This window comes from Lygodium microphyllum, chromosome 6, assembly GCF_053477565.2.
Source record: "Lygodium microphyllum isolate KBCC chromosome 6, Lygodium_microphyllum_v1.1.10, whole genome shotgun sequence".
Taxonomy (NCBI): domain Eukaryota; kingdom Viridiplantae; phylum Streptophyta; class Polypodiopsida; order Schizaeales; family Lygodiaceae; genus Lygodium; species Lygodium microphyllum.
In genome coordinates this window covers 131,330,748-131,354,266 of record NC_141140.1, presented here as the reverse complement: position 1 = coordinate 131,354,266, position 23,519 = coordinate 131,330,748, and positions in this window count along the sequence as shown.

Below are 23,519 nucleotides of genomic sequence, written 5' to 3'. Positions count from 1 at the left end.
CAACTCCAACCTGAAAAGCAAACCACGCCACAACCATTACCAGGTAAATTATCTAGCCATGTCAAGCCTCAACCACCCCCGGCCTTCGACCCTCTTATGAGCGATGATCAATTCTAACTTTGGTCGCAGACTTAGCTAAAAATACGTGGGACGACTTGGTTGCTTGCCTCCGACGCTTGGTCGCTACTTTCATGACCTTGGCTAAAAGCTACAAACGACTGAACTTAGGCCTCTTGAAAGAACCTATAGCAACGGAAGTATGAACACTCCCTTGCTCTTGGAAAGAGTTGAAATTTGTATTCGTCAAGGCTTTCGAAGTAGCTCAGGAATTGATCGCAACTGAGATATCCCAGGAGCAAGCTATCAAGCAGCGTCATCCCGACCACAAATCAAGAAATTGAGGAGTTGAAATAGCTTACCGACCATGACTCCTCCTTCTTGCAAAAATGGTATGCTCTACGATTGCAATGGGAGCAAGTGAGATACCAAATAATGACCAATGTTGAATAGCGGTGTGCAATCAAGGCATCTGAATATGAACCAACCTATGTCACTCCAACTTCCTATAGGATGTTGACTTCTATTCGTAACTGACCCCTAGAAGAACACATTGAGGGACATATGTATTTAGATCGCATCATCATTGAGGAGCAGTTGCATGTCGCTAGTCGATTGGACTCGGTAACTTCTTGCTTGATGTTCTCACTTATATTACACACGTTGGCATCCGCCCTTTCAACATGGTAGCTATGCTAACCTTGAGTATAATCCAAATTTCTATGCCTGGCTCATGCAAAGGTAGAGCACTCACATTGTGTGTTGAACGGCCCTCATCCTCTAACCCTTTAATCCTAGGAAGGATTCTTCTCAATTCAAAGAGGGGGAGGCATGGTGAAACAAACCAAAACACATAACAAGAACCATAAATGAAAATAACACACGCGGGACATGAGGGACCTCAATGTTAGAACAAAGCAACTTGTGACTGAGGAATTGACAATAAAACTTGAAAGCAATGGACTTAGACTGTTGGAGGAAAAAGTGTAATCATGTACTAAAAATAAGTTTATCTACTAAGCATGAAGTCTTTTCTTTCAGTAAAGCTAGGTGTGGAAAAGCACTAATGGCAAACCATGGCTTATGACTGGAGCTAAAGATGTTGTAGCAAGACCAAGCCCATCGCCTACCTTTCATGGAAGAGGAAAGAGCAAAGTACGGCCTATCCCTTGAAAATTGGGCGTACAACCAGCTCAGGTTTAGGAGCATCCACAACATTGAAGGGGTGGTGACCGACGAAGAAGCTATCATGAGAATCGTGGATTAGTGCAACCTCACCACATATATTGAAAAGTTCAGAGAAGACCCTGACCACACTAGGTGTGTGGAATTCCTGAGGACATATGACCGTGATAAGGAGAGTGGGATGGTATCCTTGACAAGCAGATAAGGAACCAAGCAGGTGCAGGTCCCGCTCAGCAAGACCTTAGTGGAAAAGGCACTGGGATTGGAACCAAAGGTGGAGAAGAGGCACAAAAGAGACATCTATGCCATGCTGGGGATGAGGAAGGAAAGTGTCTTAACAAATGATGGCATAAGTATCCAGGACATCCCCAACACGGAGATCAGATTGCAAGCAAAGGTGATCCACATCCTCTTCTCCAGCCTAAGGTACAATTTACTCATGCATAGAATCAGTGTGCCCGTGCTAGAGAGCATGGTGGCTCATTCATTGCATGAAGTGGATTGGAATGGCTATGTCAGGAAAATAATAAATCAATCAGCCAGGACACTAGCCCTTGGAAGTAGACCAGCAGGTGGAGAGTCCCCAGCATTGAAGGGAATTGATAGGGAAAATCCCTCAGCCAAGGCCTCATTCATAGGGTATGGAGGAGTCTTGACCGCCCTTATTAGAGAGGCGATGAAAGAGGCGCAAGACGGAGAAGAGAAATCAGATGAAACACCTAATAGGTCGCATCCCTGCCAAGAAGAAGAACAATCAAGTGAAAGGATAGTCAGTGAAGAAGAGGACCAGCAAAAAGCTCAATCCAGCAAGAGGAAGATGAAGACGCCCAAAAAGAGGACGAGACGAAGAAGACGCAAGTGGAAGAGAGGAAGAAAAAAGAGGAAGTGGACCTACTTAAAGCCAAAACTGAGTCAAAAATAGCTTAGGAAGAGAGGAGGAGAAAATTTATTGAACAAGAGAAGGAGTTGAGAAAGAAAGAAGAGGAGGACTTGGCACAAGTGCTACACATGTCCATAGAACAGCAATGCAGGCAGGAGGAGCTAGTTGCAATGAACCCGCCTAAGCATGACAAGCCGAGAACTAATGCCCAAGCATCAAAAGACTTATCTCCACCCATCCCTGAAGGAAAGGACAAAGCCGCACTCTGCCCAACTTCGTCTACCCTCTTGCCCACCACAGCAACACCGAGCACCCCAACCATGGTAGAAGCCACTAACCTTATGGCTTGGGTACAATATTTTGCCAACAAAGAGCTAGCCCAATCAGAAAGCATAGAAGTCCCAACTATGGGGCAGAAGAGACCAACAGCAGCAACAAATGGCAAATCAAGGCAGAACCCTAAGCGGCAAAGGGTGGAGGCCTCCACGGCTCCCATTCCCACAACTGTGATGCCACCCGCTAACTAGGATGACTATGTCCCGGAGTCCTCTCCCAACTGGAGAAGGCCAAGGAGAAAAAATGAATAGTGATGGTTGAGTTGGAAGCCGAAAAGGAGTCGGTGGCAGCCTTCCAACTGGAAAAAACTCCGTAGGTCACCACGTACCAAAAAGAGATAAGTGAGCTGAAAGCCAACCTCAGCGCCAAGGAGGAAAATGAGAAAACCTGGAGGCAGCAACTTTAAGAGGAAAACCAGGAGCTGGTGGCACTACAGCGCGAATATAAAACCTTGATACTACAACACTAGGACTTGGAAGCCTAATTGCAAAGAGTTCAATCAGGCATGGAAGAGCTGGCTGAAAGGAAAGCAAAGAAGGAACAGGAACAGGAGGAGCATTATTGAGAGGTCAAAGATCTCGTAGTTAGAGTATTCCTATAAATAGATGAGTAGGAGAGATTGGAGAGGGAGATTTGAGCACTTGGAAAAAGAGGAGGAGGAGCTCACTCACATGGGGAAGGAAGCATGCAAGCAGGGGGAGAGCTCACGAAGATTACAAAGAGAGCCAAAGAGTGGACAATTCATGCTAAAGAATGGATAAGAACCCTACATGCCGTCTGGCTCAAGCTAAGAAAGACAAAACACTTGCGGAAAGCAATGCAAAGGCTGCCCAAATGACCTTCCAAATGCAACAACTTGCCTTCTTAAATACCCTGTTAGACATCACCCAGGCAGAGGAGGGAGAGTCCATGGCGGCTGTGAAGAAGAAACTAGGAATGGCTCATAGAGCACTGAAGGCTGGACTCCAGATGCCGCCACAACCTAGTGGAGTGGGCTCAAGCCTAGATGAACAACGCCATTATCTCCTATTGGCAGGCCTAACTTCACAGGAAGTGGATGCACTCAGTTTAATCGAAGAGAAGCAGCAAGAGCCAAGCTGGCAAAGGGACATGGACGTGAGCTTTGAAATGGGAACACATGAAGAAGAGCTTGTCCCATCGCCTCCTTCCTCGAGGCCTGAAGAGCAGCAACGCGCAAACACCTCCACAGAAAGAAAGGTAACACTGAGAGAAAGAAGGAAGCAAATGGTGGAGGAGACAAGGAGAAAATGGAATACCAAGGGAGTGAGGGCACCCCATGCAACTATCCCACCATGCAATGATGATGACCTGGCAAGTTTTCACGCCGATCTTATAATCTGGGAGAGGCAAAAAATGGCCAGGAGCCCCTTCGACCTCAACTTCCAATTCTCCACCACCCTATGAAGAGTATTACCCATCAAGGTGGTGAAGGAGGTGATTAACATCGGCACCAGCCTCAAACAGCGATGGCTGGAGAAAAGAGAGAAAAACCCCACATTATGGACCACCAAAGATGCCAAATTTTGGCAAAATAAAGTTTTTGAGGTGCCAAGGTCTGTGCCCGACTACGAATGCCAACCTACATGGAGAAGAAGAATCTACGACACCAACCTGGACACGTGGATGGCTTTTTGCAACACTCAACCCTTCGAGAGGAATGACCCAACCTTTATGCCCTACCCTCAAAGGAACGGAGTTGATTTTGACCCCACGGCCGCTACGACTTCCCTGTAATCTACAACCCCCATTATACTACATATGAGGATGCCCTCGTCTTCACACCAAAAAACATGTACGATACTCTAATCCAATTCACTAATGCATTCTCCTCATGCCCTCACCCCGCCTTCATTACTACTTGTAATTACCTTAGATTGCTTAGGATACTCCTTAGGTAAGATCCCACCCCACAAGAACGCGGACTTCCTGTACTCCATTTTGACCCTAACGCTATAGATAGTTGTGCTATGGCTTGATTAATGATGTGAGCTATCCTATTGCCTTCATTTTGCTTAGTTCTGCTAGAGGACATGAATGATAGCCACTTCATTCATTGCAATCATTCCTTCCTCTCCACCACCACCCTTCAAGTTTGCTTAAACCTCAAGGGGTATCTCCAAAGCCACCAATTCCTTAGTAAATCTATCAAGCCTCCTTCTCCACCTCACTTTGACGACGAAGATTAAACTCCTATCACGACTATGTAACTTTATATTATTATATTATTCTTAAAAAATAAAAAAATAAAAAATAAAAAGATATCACACGTATCCATCGTAAGCTGCACATCGATCACAACCACTGCACCTAGGGGTCCTCAAGTTAGGTACGTTCGGTGGCTTCGATCGGCCGACATTGTCCCTAACCGCCTAGCCTCATTTTGACCCCCCAAGTCATTCCCAAGGCACATCAAGGGCAGGACACGCCTAGGGAGGTAATACTCGCCTGTGGTTAGACCTGTCACCCTAAGCTCCACCGCACTAGCATGCGCACAATGCATCGCATGACAAGGGCACACACCCACAAGTAATGCACCTTTCTTTCTTTCCAGGTACAAGCAAAGGCCCCACCACCAACTTCAGAGACCCCATCATCCATATAATGCACTCCCCATCCTATGCCCTGTGCCATCAGGCAAAGCACACCCAATCAAGGGACGGATGCGACAGCCCCAATCAGAAAGTGAATGAAGAAGCTCATTTGGAACAGTGTAGGCAAACTCAGCCACGGAGAGTTAAATGACGGATCTACCTAACACCATCTTAAATTTCAAAGAAGGATCTGTCCACATGCCATCCTCCAAGCGCGGATCCATCTAACACCATTTTTAATTTCAAAGATGGACCTGCCCCCCAACATCCCTCCAACACCAGGGATCATACCCAATGCCAAGGCCTTTCAGTTCCATAAATCCCTCCAACATGTCCATAAATCCCTTCAATACCAGGGCTCATTCCAAAGTCAAGAGCCTTTCAGTTCCATAAATCCCTCCAATACCAGGGCTCATTCCAAACTCAGGAACCTTCCAGTTCCACAAATCCCTCCAATACACCCTCAACACGGTATATCCACAACCTTAAGGAGCCCCTGGTCACCCAGCACCACCATCCCCCTCACCACCAGCAACTGCCATGGGACTAGCACTCATATAGGATGAGGGTAATGTTAACCCTGAGACAAACAAGGTGGAAAATCGGGAAACTCTAAAGCAGAGGACAAGGCCAAGGCAAAAGTGAAACGAAAGACAAAGGTGCACCAAGAAAAATATGGAAATATAAGAAGTGCAAAAAATTCCTAAATCAAAGAGAAAGACGCACAAGAAAAAGCGCAAGTCAATACTTTTATAAAATAGCGCAAGGTGCACCATGATTTATTTTAAGAAGTGTTGTGCTCTCACCCGTGCAAATTGTAAAGGTAGATGGGCGGTAGTAGGAAGGAAGCTAGGAAGATAGGAGGACAATGGAAAAGGGCCTAGGCTATGACCAGCCATGTAAAAAGGGGATGACTACCCAAATAGGATTTAGGGCTTTGTATATAAATTTCAAAAGATGAATAAGAGCTCATTTGGTGTGTGGCAAAGTGGACTCTTCTTCTTCTCTCCTCGTCTCTTTGCTTGCTTGTGTGCTTGAGGGAGAGAGTGTGAGAGTGTGAGGGAGTGAGTGTGTGAGGGTGTGGGATCAAGGAGGTGAAGCTCTCCACCATCTCCTCTCTTCTTCTTCTCTCCTCTTCTCTTCTCTTCTCTTCTCTTGTCTCACGTGTGACTATGGAGGATGGAGCTTGGAGGTGGAGGTTTGAGGATGCTTGAGCTTGCATTAAGAATCGTGGAGTTATCGGAGTGCTTGAGAGAGGAAGCAACTCAATCGGGCATCAAGGTAAGCTCACTACACTCGTAGAGAGAGATAGCGTGTCAGCTATGTGAAAGGTAGCCATTAGTACTCGCTTGAAATGCTTGAACAATAAGCATTCCGTGGGTCTTGGTGGTAGAGCTTGTGCTCGCCTCAACACAAGACAACTAGCAACATGGCCAACATAGCCAGCATGATTTATGCCTAGTTGTCCCATCCCCTTTCCTGATTAGTTTGTGCATCTTCTACCTCTCGTTTGCAATCTAACACTTCCAAGCACTTGGGCAACCTCATTCATCCTACTTGGCTATGTATTGAGCTTATTTACACTTGCTTAGTCAGTCATGTATCTAGTAGTTCTCTTTTTCTATCTTTGAAATCTATTATATACATGATAGTTATGCCTATCAGGTGTATCAATCTAACACATTGAGTTTGACAGTTCTCAGTACTGATTGCATGCGTACATATCCCACTTCTTATGGGATATACTTGGCACTTGCAGATTGATTTTTATCAGTTGATTTCTCACACTTGGCTTTGGGTTTTACTACTATCATTGTTTTCAACCTTGTGTAATTACAGGTTTATGAATCATTTATGAGGACAGATGCCTTGACTTGACTGTCATTCTTTGGCAATTAGTGGACAGCTTGCATTGTGGCTGGTGGGTTGAATGACAATGCTATCTATAATATTAAGAAGTTGGATGGCATCAAGTATAGCTATTGGAAGGCACAAATTTGGCATATTCTAGTACAAAAATTATATACTAAGCCATTAAGACATGAGGGTTTAAATCTCGAGCGCTTTGATGCAGAGGATTGGGCTGAACTATATGAGTTATGTAAATCTACAATCACTTCGTTACTCTCTAAGAAGGTCTACTATAATGTTATCTCTAACGAGCACAACTCATGGACCTTCGTATGAACGAGGGGACCTCCATGTCTACCCACTTAAATGAGTTTCATTCTATTTTCAACCACGTGTTTGCAAGGGATTGAATTTAAGGACAATCTTTCTCCCTTGTTCTTGTTGGTTACATTGTCTGATTCATGGGACATATTCTGTACTGTTATGTTCACAAATATGCTTATTACTGATGAGCTGAGATTGCAAGATGTAGAGCGTCCGCTCTTGAATGAAGAGGTTAACAAAAAGAATGTAGATGCTTCCCGCACCTCTCATGCTTTGATAATCAAAGACAATAATGGTAGGAGTAGTAATGACCACTGTGGGAGAGACTCCTAGAAGTCTCATTCTCAATCACATGGATAGTCGTGTAGTAAGTCCTATGGCCACAAGTCCACATTGACTTATCCCTATTGTGGGAATGTTTTATAGATCGGATGGACTTGCATGTAGTGAGCAAAAGAAGCTCCGCCTCTCTGTTTTTTATAAAATTGAAAGCATGACCCATAAAACTCAAAATAGACTTAAAGAAGAGTAAAGCAAAATTGAGCAATACACTATTGGGTGCAATTTTTTCCTGTACATGGAGTGGGCATCTCCTCCATGCCATATTTATAATATTAAAATGAATCTTGCTTTGCCCAAAGATAGGCCCTTTACAATCACTCTCTTCGCAAAAGAGTTTGAGTTAATTGAATAGATGGTTACAATCAGCTGCACAACTCACAACTACTAAGAGCCATAAAATATTTCTAAACTATCTTCAGCATATCTTCTAAAAATCTCAAGTATCAATAAATATTTACAAAGAGGATGTATGCACACCTTAGAATAAACAACAGTGCGTCTATTTAAATAATTTAATGAAGAAGTCTTTGGAATAAATTGTGCTTATCATGCATACATCCAATTCATCATGCTCTACACATCAGCTATCAAGAATTTAAAAAATTGTGTTAGAAAAGTAATTAATTAAATAAATGCAACTAGCTACTATAACAAATCAACTAATCATTGGAATTCCATTAAGTAATCAAATCATGTAGATGTTAGCACTTGAGATATGAATATTGTGGCATCACCCACGTATGGCTTCACCTATGTTCACACGTGCAAGTCTCATGCCTGAATAGGATAGGCGTTCCCATCAACCTTCCGCCCAAGATGAAAAATAAGTTGTTATTAGGAACATGCCCCGTGCTAATGGAGAACCATTCAAGGTACTCACCCCATCAACGTACACACAAGGGAGAACCATTGAAGGTACTCATCCCCTCGTGTAGGTGCCTCCTAGCAACATACCCCCAAGGTGGGATAGCGATTGTCCTCAATTGCTATTGGTTGGATATGGATTCAATAAATGTGGAGAACCATGCAAAGCATGTGCAGTCATCCATTGAGCTTCCTCAACAAGATGATTTTGAAATTTGACAAGATAGTGAGGATAAGCATTGCTAGTGTTGCGGGTGGTCATATAATCAGTATCAATAATAGATTCAGGAATTAAAAGTTCATGATCATCTTCAAGCAATGGTCGAGAATCATATACAAGATGAACCTTTGAAGGGACAAAGAATAATAATATGAAAGCTATTATGAATTTTCCAATGAGAGGGTGATTCTAATTTAAAAACATTAGCATTGATAAAATGAAGAATTTTGAATGGTCCATAAAATCTAGGTGCAAGTTTAATATTAGGATTCTTCTCAACACTATGCAATCTACATTTCTCAATGCGCAACTAGATATAATCACCGTCTTTAAAATGCATAGTTTGGCATTTCTTATTAGCTTTCTTAACATAGGATTAATGGGCCTTAGCAATCAATTGTTTAACTTGTCCAAAAATAGTAGAATGATGAACCCAACCATTAGCACTAGCAAAATGCACTTTTTGACATTAAATGAAATATTGGTGTTGGAATTTTACAACCATAAATAATTTCAAAATGTGCTTTGATGGTGGGTAGAGTGAGGTGTATTGTTGTAGTAGGCAAATTGTAAAAGATGTAAATGTTGATCCCATGTACTTGGTGAAGAGATAGTATATGCACAAATTAAATCAAGAATGGTACTATTAGTAGCGTCAGTTTCGCCATTGGTTTCAAGATGAAAGGCTAAACTAAAATCAATTTTAGTGCCAAGGTTAGAGAATAAAGTTATCCAAAAAGCATTGCAAAAATGGGGATCACGATTAGATACAATAATGTTTAGTAAAACATAGTGTACAAAGATATGGTTAAGAAAAAGATTAGCATCTTGTGAAGCAGTTAGATTTCTCTTGCATGGAATAAAATATACTTACATACTAAATCTATTGATAATAGTCCAAAGCATATTATTTTTTGCGAAGAAGTCAATGGCAAACCAATAATACAATCCATTGAGATTTGTTCCCAGGGTGAGATGGGAATAGGTACATGCATTAACAAACCATACTGCATATCATGATGTCTTTTAATGCATTGGCAAATAAGACATTCAAAAACAAGGGCAGAGACACCTTGATTCATATGAGGACAATACAAATCTTCTTGCAAATTACAAAGAGTAGAATTGATGCCGCGATGACCCATATAAGGTGGATCGTGAACTTCTTAGAGAACAAAATGATGAAAGGGTTGAGTACCAATGCCAAAACCACTAGAGTCAATAAAATGACTAAAAAGAATGGTCTATTGAAATTAGATAGTGGTAAAACAAGTGTATGAGTTAATGCATGCTTTAGTAAATCAATGGATCATTGTTGGTTGTAGCCCCAATGAAATACAAGACCTTTCTTTAATAATACATTTAATGTCAAAGCAAGTAAGGAAAAGTTTCTAACAAATTTACCAAAGAAACTACTTAAAAATGAGCGGACTTCATGCACATTTTTGGGTGTAGGCCATATATTAATAGCCTCAATTTTGCGTAATCAACTTAGATTCCTTTAGCAAATACAATATGACCTAAATATTTAATTTCTATTTGAAAGAAAGTACTCTTTTTTGGGTTAGCAAAAAGATGATTTTGTTTTAGTAAACTAAAGACTGAAGATCGATTATGTTCATGTTCTCTTTCAATTTTACTAAACATAAGGATGTCATCAAAAAAGACAATAACACAATGCTGAAAATTTAGAAAGATTCAATTCATCATCCTACTGAAAGTGACAAGTGCATTAGTAAGACCGAAGAGCATTACTAGAATTTTGTAATAGCCAAACTGGGTCCTAAAAGTTATTTTCTAAATGTCAAGAGTAGCCATGCATACTTGATAATAACCGGACTTAAGGTCAATCTTACTAAGCACAATAGCATCTTGCAATTTGTCTAACATATCATCCACACGAGCAATTGGATATTGATTTTTAACAGTAATTTTATTTGGAGCCCTATAGTCTATGCACATACGATAGGTTTGACTCTTTTTCTTTACTAAAACAGCAGGAGCTCCAAAAGGTGAACTGATAGGTCATATTAACTTTTTATTTAATAGTTCTTCAACTTTTTTTATGGATTTGTTTTTTTTCTACCTGATTATGGCAATAAGGAGCTTTATAGGGAGGTTGACTATCAAGTAGATGGTTGATTTGATGATCCTCGCGGGTCGTGATGGAGAAAGTTGAAGAGACAGGTTGAAAAACAATCAAAACTTTTACTAATAAAATTTTGATATATTATAATTAACTTAGACTTGGCAACTTTAATTTCATTAATTAATATAAGAAAAACTTTAGATTATTTTCGAAAGACACGCCTCACCTAAGTATGATAATTAATGGGTATATCTCAGTGTTTATTAGTCCTTCAAGAAAAAGAATTTTACCTTCATGTTAAATATGCATCGAATGCTTGTCATAATCAATATTGGGATTAAATTGATACCACTAAGACATACCTAAGATTACATCGGTAGATTGTAACAGTGCTACTATAAATTTTAATTTTTCTCTATAAGGTCCAATAAAACCTTAATTTTATAAGTAGACAGAATAGTTTTAAGTTGTAATTTTCTAACTAACTTTTTCAAAATAAAGTTTTCTCTCATAAGCATGGCTTCACCAAAATCAGGCATCGCTTTAAGGTGTTTAGTTGCTTCGTCAACTCCAAGATAATGTAAATGTGTAATAAGCTTGTTCCAATCCCGAGTGTTGTCCATAGGACAACCATTCGCAATATGGCCAAAGCAATTATATTTATAGAAAATTACATTCTTGGAATTTTTATTTGAGACACTTGGATTAATATTTTTAGATTCAAATGACTTAGGCAAAGTAGTAGGCAGATGAGAAATGTTAGGATTATAATTTGAAGTAGACTAGCTTACATTATTACAAAAATTTCTCATCCAAGGTCAGTGATTAGGACGATTCTTTCCAAATTGAAACTTGCACTTGGATTAATATTTTTAGGTTCAGATGACTTAGGCAAAGTAGTAGGCAGATGAGAAATGTTAGGATTATAATTTGAAGTAGACTAGCTTACATTATTACAAAAATTTCTCATCCAAGGTCAATGATTAGGACGATTCTTTCCAAATTGAAACTTGGAAGCACGAAAAGAAATAAAATGAGAATTTTTGTTGCCCATATTATTTTCCATGGAAGTTAGAAGTTATCGCTTGTTTCTTTTTGGCATCATGCACCAAAGAGGTAGCCTCGTCCAATGTGTTGGGTTAAAACATGTTGACTTCAGCTTGGAGAAACAAAAGAAGGCCGGACATATACTTTCTTTTAAAAGTAGATTCAGCTATAGGCTTGAACATTCAAAGTTGTAGCAAAGTATTCAAGAATCTTTCAGTGTACTAAGGAATGCTCTCTCGCACTTGCTGCATAAAGACATCCCATTGTTGTTGCACGTGCATACTATTTGATGCAATTTTTTTCCCTACATGGAGTGGGCATCTCCTTCATGCCATATTTATAATATTAAAATGAATCTTTCTTTGCCCAAAGATAGGCCCTTTATAATCACTCTTTTTGCAAAAGAGTTTGAGTTAATTGAATAAATTGTTACAATTAGTTGCACAACTCACAACTACTTAGAGCCGTAAAATATTTCAAAAATATCTTTAGTATATCTTCTAAAAATATCAAGTATCAATAAATATTTCAAAGAGGATGTACACGCCTTAGAATAAATGGAAGTGCATATATTTAAATAAAGAAGTCTTTGGAATAAATTGGTCTTAATGCATATATCCAATTTATCTTGCTCTACACATCAGCTATCAAGAATTTAGAAAATCGTGTTAGAAAAGCAATTAATTAAATAAATGCAACTAGCTATAATAAATCAATTAATCATTGGAATTCCATTAAGTAATCAAATCATGTAGATGTTAGCACTTGAGATATGAATATTGTGACATCACCCACATACAACTTCACCCGCGTTCACACCTTTAAGTCTCACGCTTGAAAAGAATAGGTGTCCTCATCAACCTTCCACCCAAGATGAAAAATAAGTTGCTATTAGGAATGTGCCCCGTGCTGACGAAGAACCATTCAAGGCACTCATCCCATCAATGCGCACACAAGGGAGAACCATTGAAAGCGCTTATTCCCTTGTATAGGTGCCTCTTGGCAATAAGGAAGCATGGTTATATTCGGCCACAATGCCATAAAATGTGTAATAATAGGCACAACGAAAAGGGAAAGAGTAAAGTGCAAGAAAAGAATAATGATCACAGCATTGTCCTTAACAAGTCGAGTATCAAGATTGAAGAGATTAATGTTGTGCAAACTGATTCTAATGGTGACTATACACTTATAGCTTCTTCTCTTGATGTTTCGTAGTTGACTAATGCCTCGTCTACCTATGCTCAATGTTTGCTAATTGATTTAGGAGCTTCATTTCATTTACTCCTCATTGAGAGTGGTTTCGCTCATATGATATCATGATAGGATCTTTCAGATTGGGTAATGACTTGGCATTGGGTATTGTTGGTATTGGAGATGTCCAGCTACAATTTCCTTTAGGCAATGTGTTTACTTTGCATGATGTACACCATGTTCTAGCTTTGACTAAAAGCCTATTTTTGACTAAACAATTGGATGATGCAAGTTATATTGTCTCTTTTGGCGATTTCTGATGGAAGCTTACCCATGAGAATCTTGTCCTGCCACAAGGTACCAAGTCTAGCACTCTTTATCCCTTACTTGTATTTAGGTCTATCAACCATATTTTGCCAATGGATGTAGTACCACATGTATCATTATGGCATCCCCACCTTGGACACATATCATTAAAGGAAATAAAAATGCTTACTTATTTGTAGTATCTTCTATCCATTGACTATAAGTGTTTTGATTATTGTGATCATTATCTTTATGGGGCAGGCAAACCTGTAGTTTGTATAAGAAGTAGGGCATTATGTGCATGGGTGAGCCATTGGCTCTTATTCATTCTGATGTTTGTGGACCTGTGCCTTATAAGTCTTTAGGTGGCATGAAGCATTTCATTACTTTTATTGATGATTACTTGTATAAGGTATGGGCATACCCCATAAAGTAGAAATCAAAAGTCTTAGTGTTGGCTTGCTCTTATTGAGAACTAATCTGGGTATAGGCTAAAATGCCTACAAGCTGACAATGGGGGAGAGTGTATATCTAAATACTTTTAGCCATTTTGTGATGAGAGGGATATAACCATCAATTGAACGCCCCATACACCCCCTTCCCTCAAATGGTATGGCTAAGCACATGAATAGGACAATTCAATAGTGAGTTCATAGCATGCTTGTCCAAGTAAGCTTACGACAACACTTTTGGGCCAAGTTAGTTATGACTATCGTACATTTGATTAATTGATCTGCATACACTACTCTTGATATCAGGTTACAGAGGACGTATGGTCTGGAAAACCTTCATCATCATATGCTCATTTGCATGTCTTTGGTTGTGAGGCTTTATGCCATGTTCCCAAGGACAAGTGCAATAAGCTAGATCCTAAGTCTATTGCAATGCATCTCTCTTGGTTATGGGGATGCATTTGAGATGGGCTATCACCTATGGGATCTGCTGGCTCGGAAGGTTATTCACAGCCATGATGTTGTTTTCCATGAGAAGAAAATGCATAAACAGCCTAAGCAAGTTGTTGAGGTATGCAAGGTAATATTTCAAGAGGAGCCTCTTATTATTGTATAGCCAGCTAGATAACATGTAGCACAGTTGATGCTCCAATGGCCCAAGACCATAATGTTAGATAACAAGTACATGCCCTACATCATGTTTTGGGATGGTCTACTAGAGATAGATGTCAGCCTGATTGATTTGCACCCTCCATGGATTATGTTATGGTGACATATGCTAGTGGCCCTCTTACCTATAATGAGGCCATGCACAAAGGTGATAGTCACTCTTGGGAGAGGAAAATGCAATTATAGTATGACTCATTGTAGAAAAATCGTATGTGGGATTCAGTTCTTTTGCCTAGTGAAAACCGTGCTTTGCCATGTAAGTAGGTGTACAAGTTGAACAGTACCTCTCGGCACCCCAAGCCAACCTAAAAGGCCAGATTGGTTGCTAAGGGAACCTAAAAGGCCAAATTGGTTGCTAAGGGTTTTAACCAAGAGCATAGTGTTGACTTCGATGAAGTCTTATCTCTTGTAGTCAAGATTACTACCCTACGCTTAGTATTAGCTTTGGTTGCACAACTAGATTTGGACCTCTATCAAATCATGATGTCAAGATGGCCTTCTTACATGGAAACTTGCATGATAAGATTTATATGTAGCAGCCTCAAGGCTTTGAGGAAAAGGGCAAGAAACACCTAGTATGCAAGTTGAGAAAGAGCCTTTATGGCCTTAAACACTGGCACCTAGGAAATTGTATTAAACAGAGGGAGAGTGTGCTGAAATCTGCAAGGCGGTGTCAGGGACTAATGGGGGGGAGGGGGGGAGGGGGGGCTGCTATATAGAGCCCCCAACCTCAAAACTAGCCGACATGGCCTAAAACTGGCCGACTGGCCTAAAACTGGCTGACTGCCCCATAATGTCTGACCTGCCCATAAAATGGGCCGACTGCCTACACCCAGGAGCTGACGGACTGGCCAAGACATGCTAACGCCCCCTCTCAGATCTTGGGAGGCTGAAGACCTAACATCCACATGTGATGAAGCAAAGAATCCTGAGGCAAAGGCTTCGTGAAGAGATCAGCCGCATTGTTCGCCGTGGGACAGTAGGCCACCGCCAGCTTCGAGTCCACGATCCGCTCTCAAACATAGTGGTATTGAACCTCAATGTGCTTCGAGCGAGCATGAAACACCGGGTTCTTCGCCAAAGCAAGAGCGCTCTGGTTTTCCACGCATAGCTCTGTAGGCCTTGTCTGTGGGAAGCCAATCTCCGCCATCATATGACCGAGCCAAACTGCCTCCATAGCGGTCAAACATAAGGCCTGATACTCAACCTCTATAGAAGAAAGTGCCACAATAGGCTACTTCTTGTTGCTCTAAGAGACAGCACCGGATCCAAGGGTGAAAGCATAACCTATAGTGGATCGTCTTGAATCCACATCACCTTCCCAATCAGAATCACTCCATCCAAAAAGAGTGGTCCTATCTCCATACATAATCCCATAGGATCGAGTCCCCTACAAATACCAAAGGACACGCAAAGCTGCCCTCTAGTGATCCTGTGTAGCAATCTTCATGAAAGAAGACAACAGAGCCACCACAAAAGAGGTATCTGGGCCGAGTGTGAAGAAGCCAGATAGTGAGCCAACAAGGCAACTATAACAGGTGGAATCAATAAGAGGAACTCCATTTGCCAAAATCTTGGACTCTGGATTCATGAAATAGGCCAACACTTGGCATGGGTCCATGGGTCCATGGGGCAACCGGTAGACATGATCCTCCTTCCCCTGCACAAGAAAACCTGGAGGTTGTGAAACATAGATCTCCTCCTCAAGGACGCCGTTCAGGAAGGCTAACTTGACGTCCATCTAGTAAACAGGCCAACGGTGGTGAGCTGCAAGAGCCAAAATAACTCGAATGGTGGACATCCGAGATGTAGGAGCAAAGGTCTCAAAGTAATCCAAACATGCCCGCTATGCAAAGCCCTTGGCAACAAGCCTAGCTTTATGCTTGTCCAAGGAACCATCTACAAGATACTTAGTCTTAAAGACCCATTTCACACCTATCACCTTCCGTTTCGTGGAACGCGGTACAAGCTCCCAAGTCTGATTTCGCTCAATGGAATCAAGCTCTACCTGCATAGCATGTCTCCAAACATCCTATGTAAGAGCCTCCTCAACTGTGGAAGGCTCAAAATCTTGAAGAATCTGTGACATAAGAGCATAGTTCACACAAAAAAGAACTATCCCCCTGGGCCTATAATCCGGACTGATCTGGGTGGACTTGTAGAAGAAGCAGGAAAGTGAGTAACACCTGAATCTTGTATAAGCTGGCGATACCACAAAGGAATCCTAAGAGACTCCTCTTGCTACAAGGGAGACCGAGTAGGCCTCCGAAACTTGCAAAGCACCTATCTGAGAAAGGGACTCCCCCTCACCAAGGGAAGGTAGATCCTCCTCATCTGAAGAAGGCTCCCCATCGGAGGGCTGTGGATCCCTGGAAGACTCCTGAAGGAAGGCAAAAGGGATGGAAGTACTCAATGAAGAAGGAGTAACATCCACCACAAGGGGAGGGGAAGCCAAAGTGGAAGGAGGGGTGCTAAGAGGCATCCTAGAAGGAAGAGAAGGGAGAGAAGGTGGGGGAGGGTCTGTCGATGATGAAGAAGCACCTGTAAGAGAACCATCAATCAAATCCTCGGAGGTTTTAGCTGCATCGAAGATCACATCCCTGCTCACCTCAATCTTTTGTGTCGTCAGGTCGTAGAGTTGATATCCCTTCGTGGTCGTGCTATAGCCCACAAAGATAAGCCGTCTCGACTTAGAACTGAGCTATGTCTTCCTCTTCTTCTTGTCCACATGGGCAAAAGCATCACATCCAAAGATGCGAAAGTGAGACACAGAAGGCTTCCTCCCAAAGAAAGCCTCAAAAGGAGTCATGTCCTACAATGGCGAAGTCGGAGAGCAGTTGCAAATATGCACCGCCATAGCCACCACCTCACCCCAAAGGGAATGAGGAAGACTCCTATGCTCTAGCATGGATCCCAGCATGGATCGGGCCATCTCCACCATGGTCCGACTTGCATGCTCCACCACACCATTCTCCGATGGGGTGTTTGGATGGGAATACTCCACCCAAATGCCATGATCCCTGCAAAACTAAGAGAAAAGGTGAAAAATGAACTCGCCACCGTGATCATCTCGAATGCCACGAACTTCAGAAGGAGTTTGTGTCTCCACAAACACCTTCCACTTGTAGAAACAAGACTACGCCTCGCTCTTGTACTCAAGAAATAAGGCCACACATAACGACTAAAGTCGTCCACAATCAGCATCAGATACTTGGCCTTCCCAAGGGAGGCCATGCCCATAGGTCCGCAAAGGTCGATATGAACCAACTCGAGCAGTGAAGAATCCCTCCGAGAAGCAACCTGTGTGTTGAGATTGCCTATGTTGCTTGCCCCTCAAGCAGCTAGAGCATAAAGTGTGAAGAGGAGGGAAATCTGGAAGTCCCTCCACCATCTTCCTCTTGGAAGCCCGTCGAATCGCATCAAGGTTCATATGCTCGTAACGAGCATGCCAAAGCAGCCCAAGCTCATGGGAAGCCCTCACAGCCAAGGTTGTGAGCTTGTAGAGCCCACCCTCCTGTGTACCTGTCCAAAGAGCATCACCTGTAGAAGCATCCTCCACTGTGACTGCATCCTAGGTAAAAATGACTCAGGTACCGAGCTGAGTAAGTCCATGCATAGACAATAGGTTAAAACCCAAATTAGGTACATAAACAACTTTGACATAAGAAGATCGCATGTCTGAAAACATAGGTAAACTCCCCACACCTCGAGCAGGAACTATAGAGTTGTCACCAATGGTGACAGTGCCCCCTCTTGAACAAATGTCCTGAAGCCAATCCTTCCTAAAGGTCATATGAGAAGATGCTTCGTTGTCCACAAGCCAAGGCTTCTCCTAAGTGGTAGAAGCTAGGGTTGTATCCCCCTCAACAAAGACATGCACAAAAGCAGACTCTGTTGTGGCTGGGGCCACCTTCGAGTCTTTCTCCTTAGGCTTCAGATGGGGGTACTTCTGCCAACACTTCTCCTCAGGATGAGTGCCCTTCCCACAGTGTGGGCACTTGGGCTTCTTCTCCTTCGCATCCTTCGTGTCCTCCTCTTTCTTGTCCTTGGCCTTCTCCTTCTGTTGCTTCTTCTTCTTGCCTCTCCTGGTACCTGTAGTAAAAGCCTTGGTGGAGCCACTGGCACCCACCTCTCTGAGACGCTTGTCATGCTCCAAGACAAGTGGGAAAAGTTCCTCCCATAGGAGTTTCTCGCGGGTCCTCGAGGTGATGAGGTTTGTATAGAAAACATCAAAACGGGGTGATGGCAGCTAAGTCAAGAGAATCATTGCCATATCCTTGGAAGAGATCATCCGACCAAGAGAGGCTAGCTCGCCTCGCATATCCTCTATCTTCGTGATGTGCTCCTTCATGGAAGAAGAATCATCAAGACTGAGCATCCACAATTTCTTCTCCAGAGAGGTCTTGTGGGAGAACGTCTTATACCGGTACAAAGACGCAAGCTTCGTCCACACTTCCGCCGCAATCTTCAACCTGTGAACATGAACAAGAACAGAGCCGTGAAGACTCATAAAGAGAAAGGAACGAGCTCTAGAGTTGAGCCAATCCCACAAGGCTACACGGTCCATAGAGGCCCCATCAAAAGAATCCACCAAGGGACGATCGATGGGTGAAGAAACAAGCTCCCATAGGTCGAATGTGTCAAGGATGCACTCCACTTTGCACGACCAGAGGGAGAAGTTGGAACCATCCAACTTGTCTTCCTTCGGAAAGGAAGGGAGTATGGACACCTAAATCGAGGGAATCAAGGAAGGCATATGGAGCAGTCTTTGCCGACGGAACCTTCATGATAGATGGAACCCTCTAAAATGCATGGACTGAAGAAGGCTGGGTACGAGGAGGCTCCTCATGTCATTGATCACAAAACTCCTAATAATCCTATCTTCGCTCAGAGGAATGATGAGAAAGAAGCTCATCATCTGAGTCATCGAAGCCTGAAAACTAGTAAGACATCTTCCAAAACTACAAACAACAAACAAAGTTCGCTGATGCCGAGGGATAACCACCAGAGGGGTCAGCAGTCACCGATCAGACCGCCAAACACAAGAAACTGAGGTCGCCTAGCACCAGATGCTATAAACGCAACTGTTCATGATGCAAATGCTTGAGGAGCAGTGGTCAGACACCAAAACGCAGGTTGATATGCAATCGCCAGTAAGAAAATGGCCACCAATGGTCAAGAACACTGCCAAAATAGCAAAACGCCAGTAGGAGTGTCGCCCAGCTGTAGATGAGGCCGCCTTGCTAGAAACGCAAACAAGAAGGAGAGAATGGTGATATAGCTGCCACAGAAGGGGTCGTCTGCAGTAAATGCAATGTGGGAGACCTTCAGGGATGGCCACCTTGCTGATGGTGAAGGTATGGCAACAGCAGAAAAAGGGAATGGTGTGTCTCTATGGAAGCTCTCCTCCGAGGGATCTCCGTTAGGCGATGATACCATGTGAGAATGCGCAACGGAAGAAGAAATATGAACACACACACACAGAGCGGAGAAAGTGAAGGAAGAAAATCTGCACTGACCCAAATGAATGCTGACTACAAAGTTGTAGACTGATCAGTCCTTGTACGCAGCTCGGAGCATTAGTTAGGGCACCAGATCTGGCTAGAAACAATGGCAGCACCAATGCCGAAGTGGGAATGGAGGGAGAGTGTGCTGAAATTTGCAAGATGGTGTCAGGGAATGATGGGGGGGGCTGCTATATATAGTCCCCCTAGCCTCAAAACTGGCTAACCTGGCCTAAAACTAGCCGGCTGCCCCATAATGTCCGACCTTCCCATAAAATGTGCCAACTACCTACAGCTAGAAGCTGACCGACTGGCCAAGACATGCTAACATGAAGCAGGCTCGTGATGGCAACCTTATGATTTTGGTACTCTGTGTGGATGATATGTTGATTATTACTGGGAGTGCTCATGATTAGTTGGATGCCTTGAAAGGTCATCTCAAGAAAAGTTTTGAGATGAAGGACATGGAACATGCCACATATTCTGAGGATGTGCATCATGCATGATTGCTCTAAGGGGATCCTTTACTTGTCATGGAAGGATTACATCCAGAAGATCCTTAAGTGGTTTGATATGTATAATGTTAAGCCTACTTGTTGTCCTTTACCTTCTCATGTGAAGGTTAGTCGTGCCAATTATCCGCATCCTAATGAGCAGAAGGCTAAGATGGCCAAGATCCCTTATGTATCCATAGTGGACAGTTTAATGTATGCCATGATAGCCACTCATCCTGACATAGCATTTGCAGTGGGAGTTGTGATACATATGGCTACATCTAGGAGACGCCATTGGCATGTCATGAAGAGTATCATGAGGTACCTTAAGAGCGCTCCAAATATGTGCATATGTTATGGTGGCCATGATGCAAGAGTCATGGGGTACGCTGACTTTGAATATGCAGGACATGCAAACAGTAGGAAGTCCACCTCTAGCTATGTCTTTACCTTTACTAGAGATGTTTCTTAGATGTCCAAGGTGTAGAAATGCACAACTCTATCCACGACACAGGCAAAGTATATTACAACAACTAAGGCTTGCAAGGAGGCTCTCTGGTTAGGCTATTTGGTGGGGCAAACCTTGGTATCAATGATATGGTCCCTACACTACATTATTTGGATTCTATGAGTACTATTCAATTGGTCGGGAATCCGATCTTCCATGTGAAGACAAAGCACATTGAGATGTGTTACCACTTTATCAAAGAGGTTGTTGAGGACAAGTCCATCGAGCTTGTCAAGATCTCAACTAACTAAAATCCTACAAATCTACTCACTAAAAGTCTCTCAATGGAGCATATTGCCTTCTTATGAAGCTGATGGGCATTGGATGAGATGATGTCTTTCCTCATCCTGTTATACTTCATGTACATTTTGTCCCTTTTTTCTCGTTCTCTCCTCACTAGGGGCACATTCTTTGTTGGGGGTAAAGGCATATGTACCTAACCACCCGTGTATTCATTACACTGACAGTCCATGCATACTTGTACACTGCATGTGGCAGGTGTCCATCACTGTCACTTTATGCTTTATCCTTTCAGTGGCATTTGAATAAGGGAAAGCTTGCACATTGTGATTGTTGGAGTTCCCACATACTATGTCTCTTGCTCTTATTCTCATGCTTTTTCCACCATAACTCTTGCTTCTGCTCACATGCTTCCACTCAAGGCTTCTCCCTTTAAACTTATGTGAATTAGAAGTTACTATAAAACACTCTACCCACAAAAGTACGTCATGGTTGGTTAGCTTGAATGGAGAAACATATTTAATTATTGTTTCTTGTTCTAATGGTCCTGAGAAATGGAGTCTCCTATTTCTTAAATGTGTCATTTTGGAGCATCAAAGGCTCCACAACAAAATAAAAATGAATTTAAAATATTTAAGTAACCCCAAAGTGTGATATTTAAAAACCATACAAAAGTAGTTTGAGACAAAAGGATATTGTGAATTTGTTGGAAGAAAATAAGACAAGCCTAATGGAATGATACCCATTGTAAATAAGAAAATCAATATTCTATGGACTTAAAGCTAAAGATATCACTTCTAAAATCAATGCCTTTATCGAAGAATTAGCCACGTCTTTATGGAAACATCAAGTATTAGGCTCTACACACCTAGCGTCTAACACTTCACGCTTGGGTAAATCAAGCAAGCGGCAAGTTTACGTGAGCCAACCAATCGACCAAATCACTAGTCAACTAGCTAACCAAATCACAAGCACAATAGCATGTTTTGCAAGGGGGCTACACACGCAACAAGTGGCACCCACTCCAATCCTTTCAATAATAATATTAAAAGAAGGGATAAGAGGTAAGAGATGCTTTCTAAAATTATACCACAATTTTCTAGTTGTTGCAAGGAAATGTCCATAGTCAAGGATCAACTAACAAATGTTTCAAAAAGAGAAAAGATAAGCCATCAATAAAATATTTTTAAAAAGTAAAAACAAAAGAATATCTAGAGTCTACATGAGATGGTCCTTGTAAGAGAGTTGGTACTCTATAAAAGGATCTTGAAGATATTTCTACAAAAGTTTAAAACTTTAGAACATGGCTTCATTTTGTTCCTCTTTTATTAAGAAGTTTCAGACTCCGCTCATTGGCATAACTCCTAAGGTGAAATTTTGTCTACCTCAAGCTCTCAAGAATCCTCAACATGGTCCCAAAATGTGTTTGTGTGTATGGTGGCAAATGCATTACTTCATTCTACCAATGATTATTGATTTTTATCTTACTACAAAAATTCAAAACATTATCTATCATTCGATGTATCCACTATCATTTTAAAAAAATGTAGTTCAATTAAGAAGAGTGCTTTAGATACTTAATTAAGATTATCAATGATAAGTTATCAAGACAAAAAGCATGAGTAAAAGGCTCTATAGTTGGAGGATCAACTTGCAACAATAAACCTTGTGCCACCTCTTTGCATGGTACATCATGAATTGGATCTCACTAGATGCAAAAAGTTTGGTGTATTTTGGATGTAAAGTTGGTTGGCTTTAAGTACGCAATTTTAGAACACCATAGTATGACTCCATATTCAAACCCCAAATGTCTTGCTTCTCACTAAGTGCCATAGACAATGCCACTAGTACAATCAAAGGTCAATTGCCTAACTCTTTATCCATATTGACAACACAATTATTAAAATGGTAGAAGATGATAAAGAAGTGAAGATTCATATTTTCATGGTTCATTAGATGGTGGACTCTAGCCAACTCAAATTGTATCAATATATACCAACATAAACAATTCTTGCTTCCACTCTATGAGTAGTATTGAAGTGTACCATTTATCTTTGGACCTTACAAGTAGGGTTGACTAAGATCTACACAACCAACCATTAATAGATCCCCATCTCATCTCACCATGAAAAGTATCAAGCCAACTTAATGACATGATATCACCAATATCTACTTGCCATGGCTACCTCTCGAAACCCCATCTCAACAAAATTGTGACAAACCAACTAGCCTTTCAAAGGAGCCACCTAAAGGTTGCATATAGGTAGATCTCAAGTGAATCTATCCACATGCCATGAGCCCATGTTTGCAATCAAAGCATCCACATCCTTTGGTGGGCCCATGGGCTT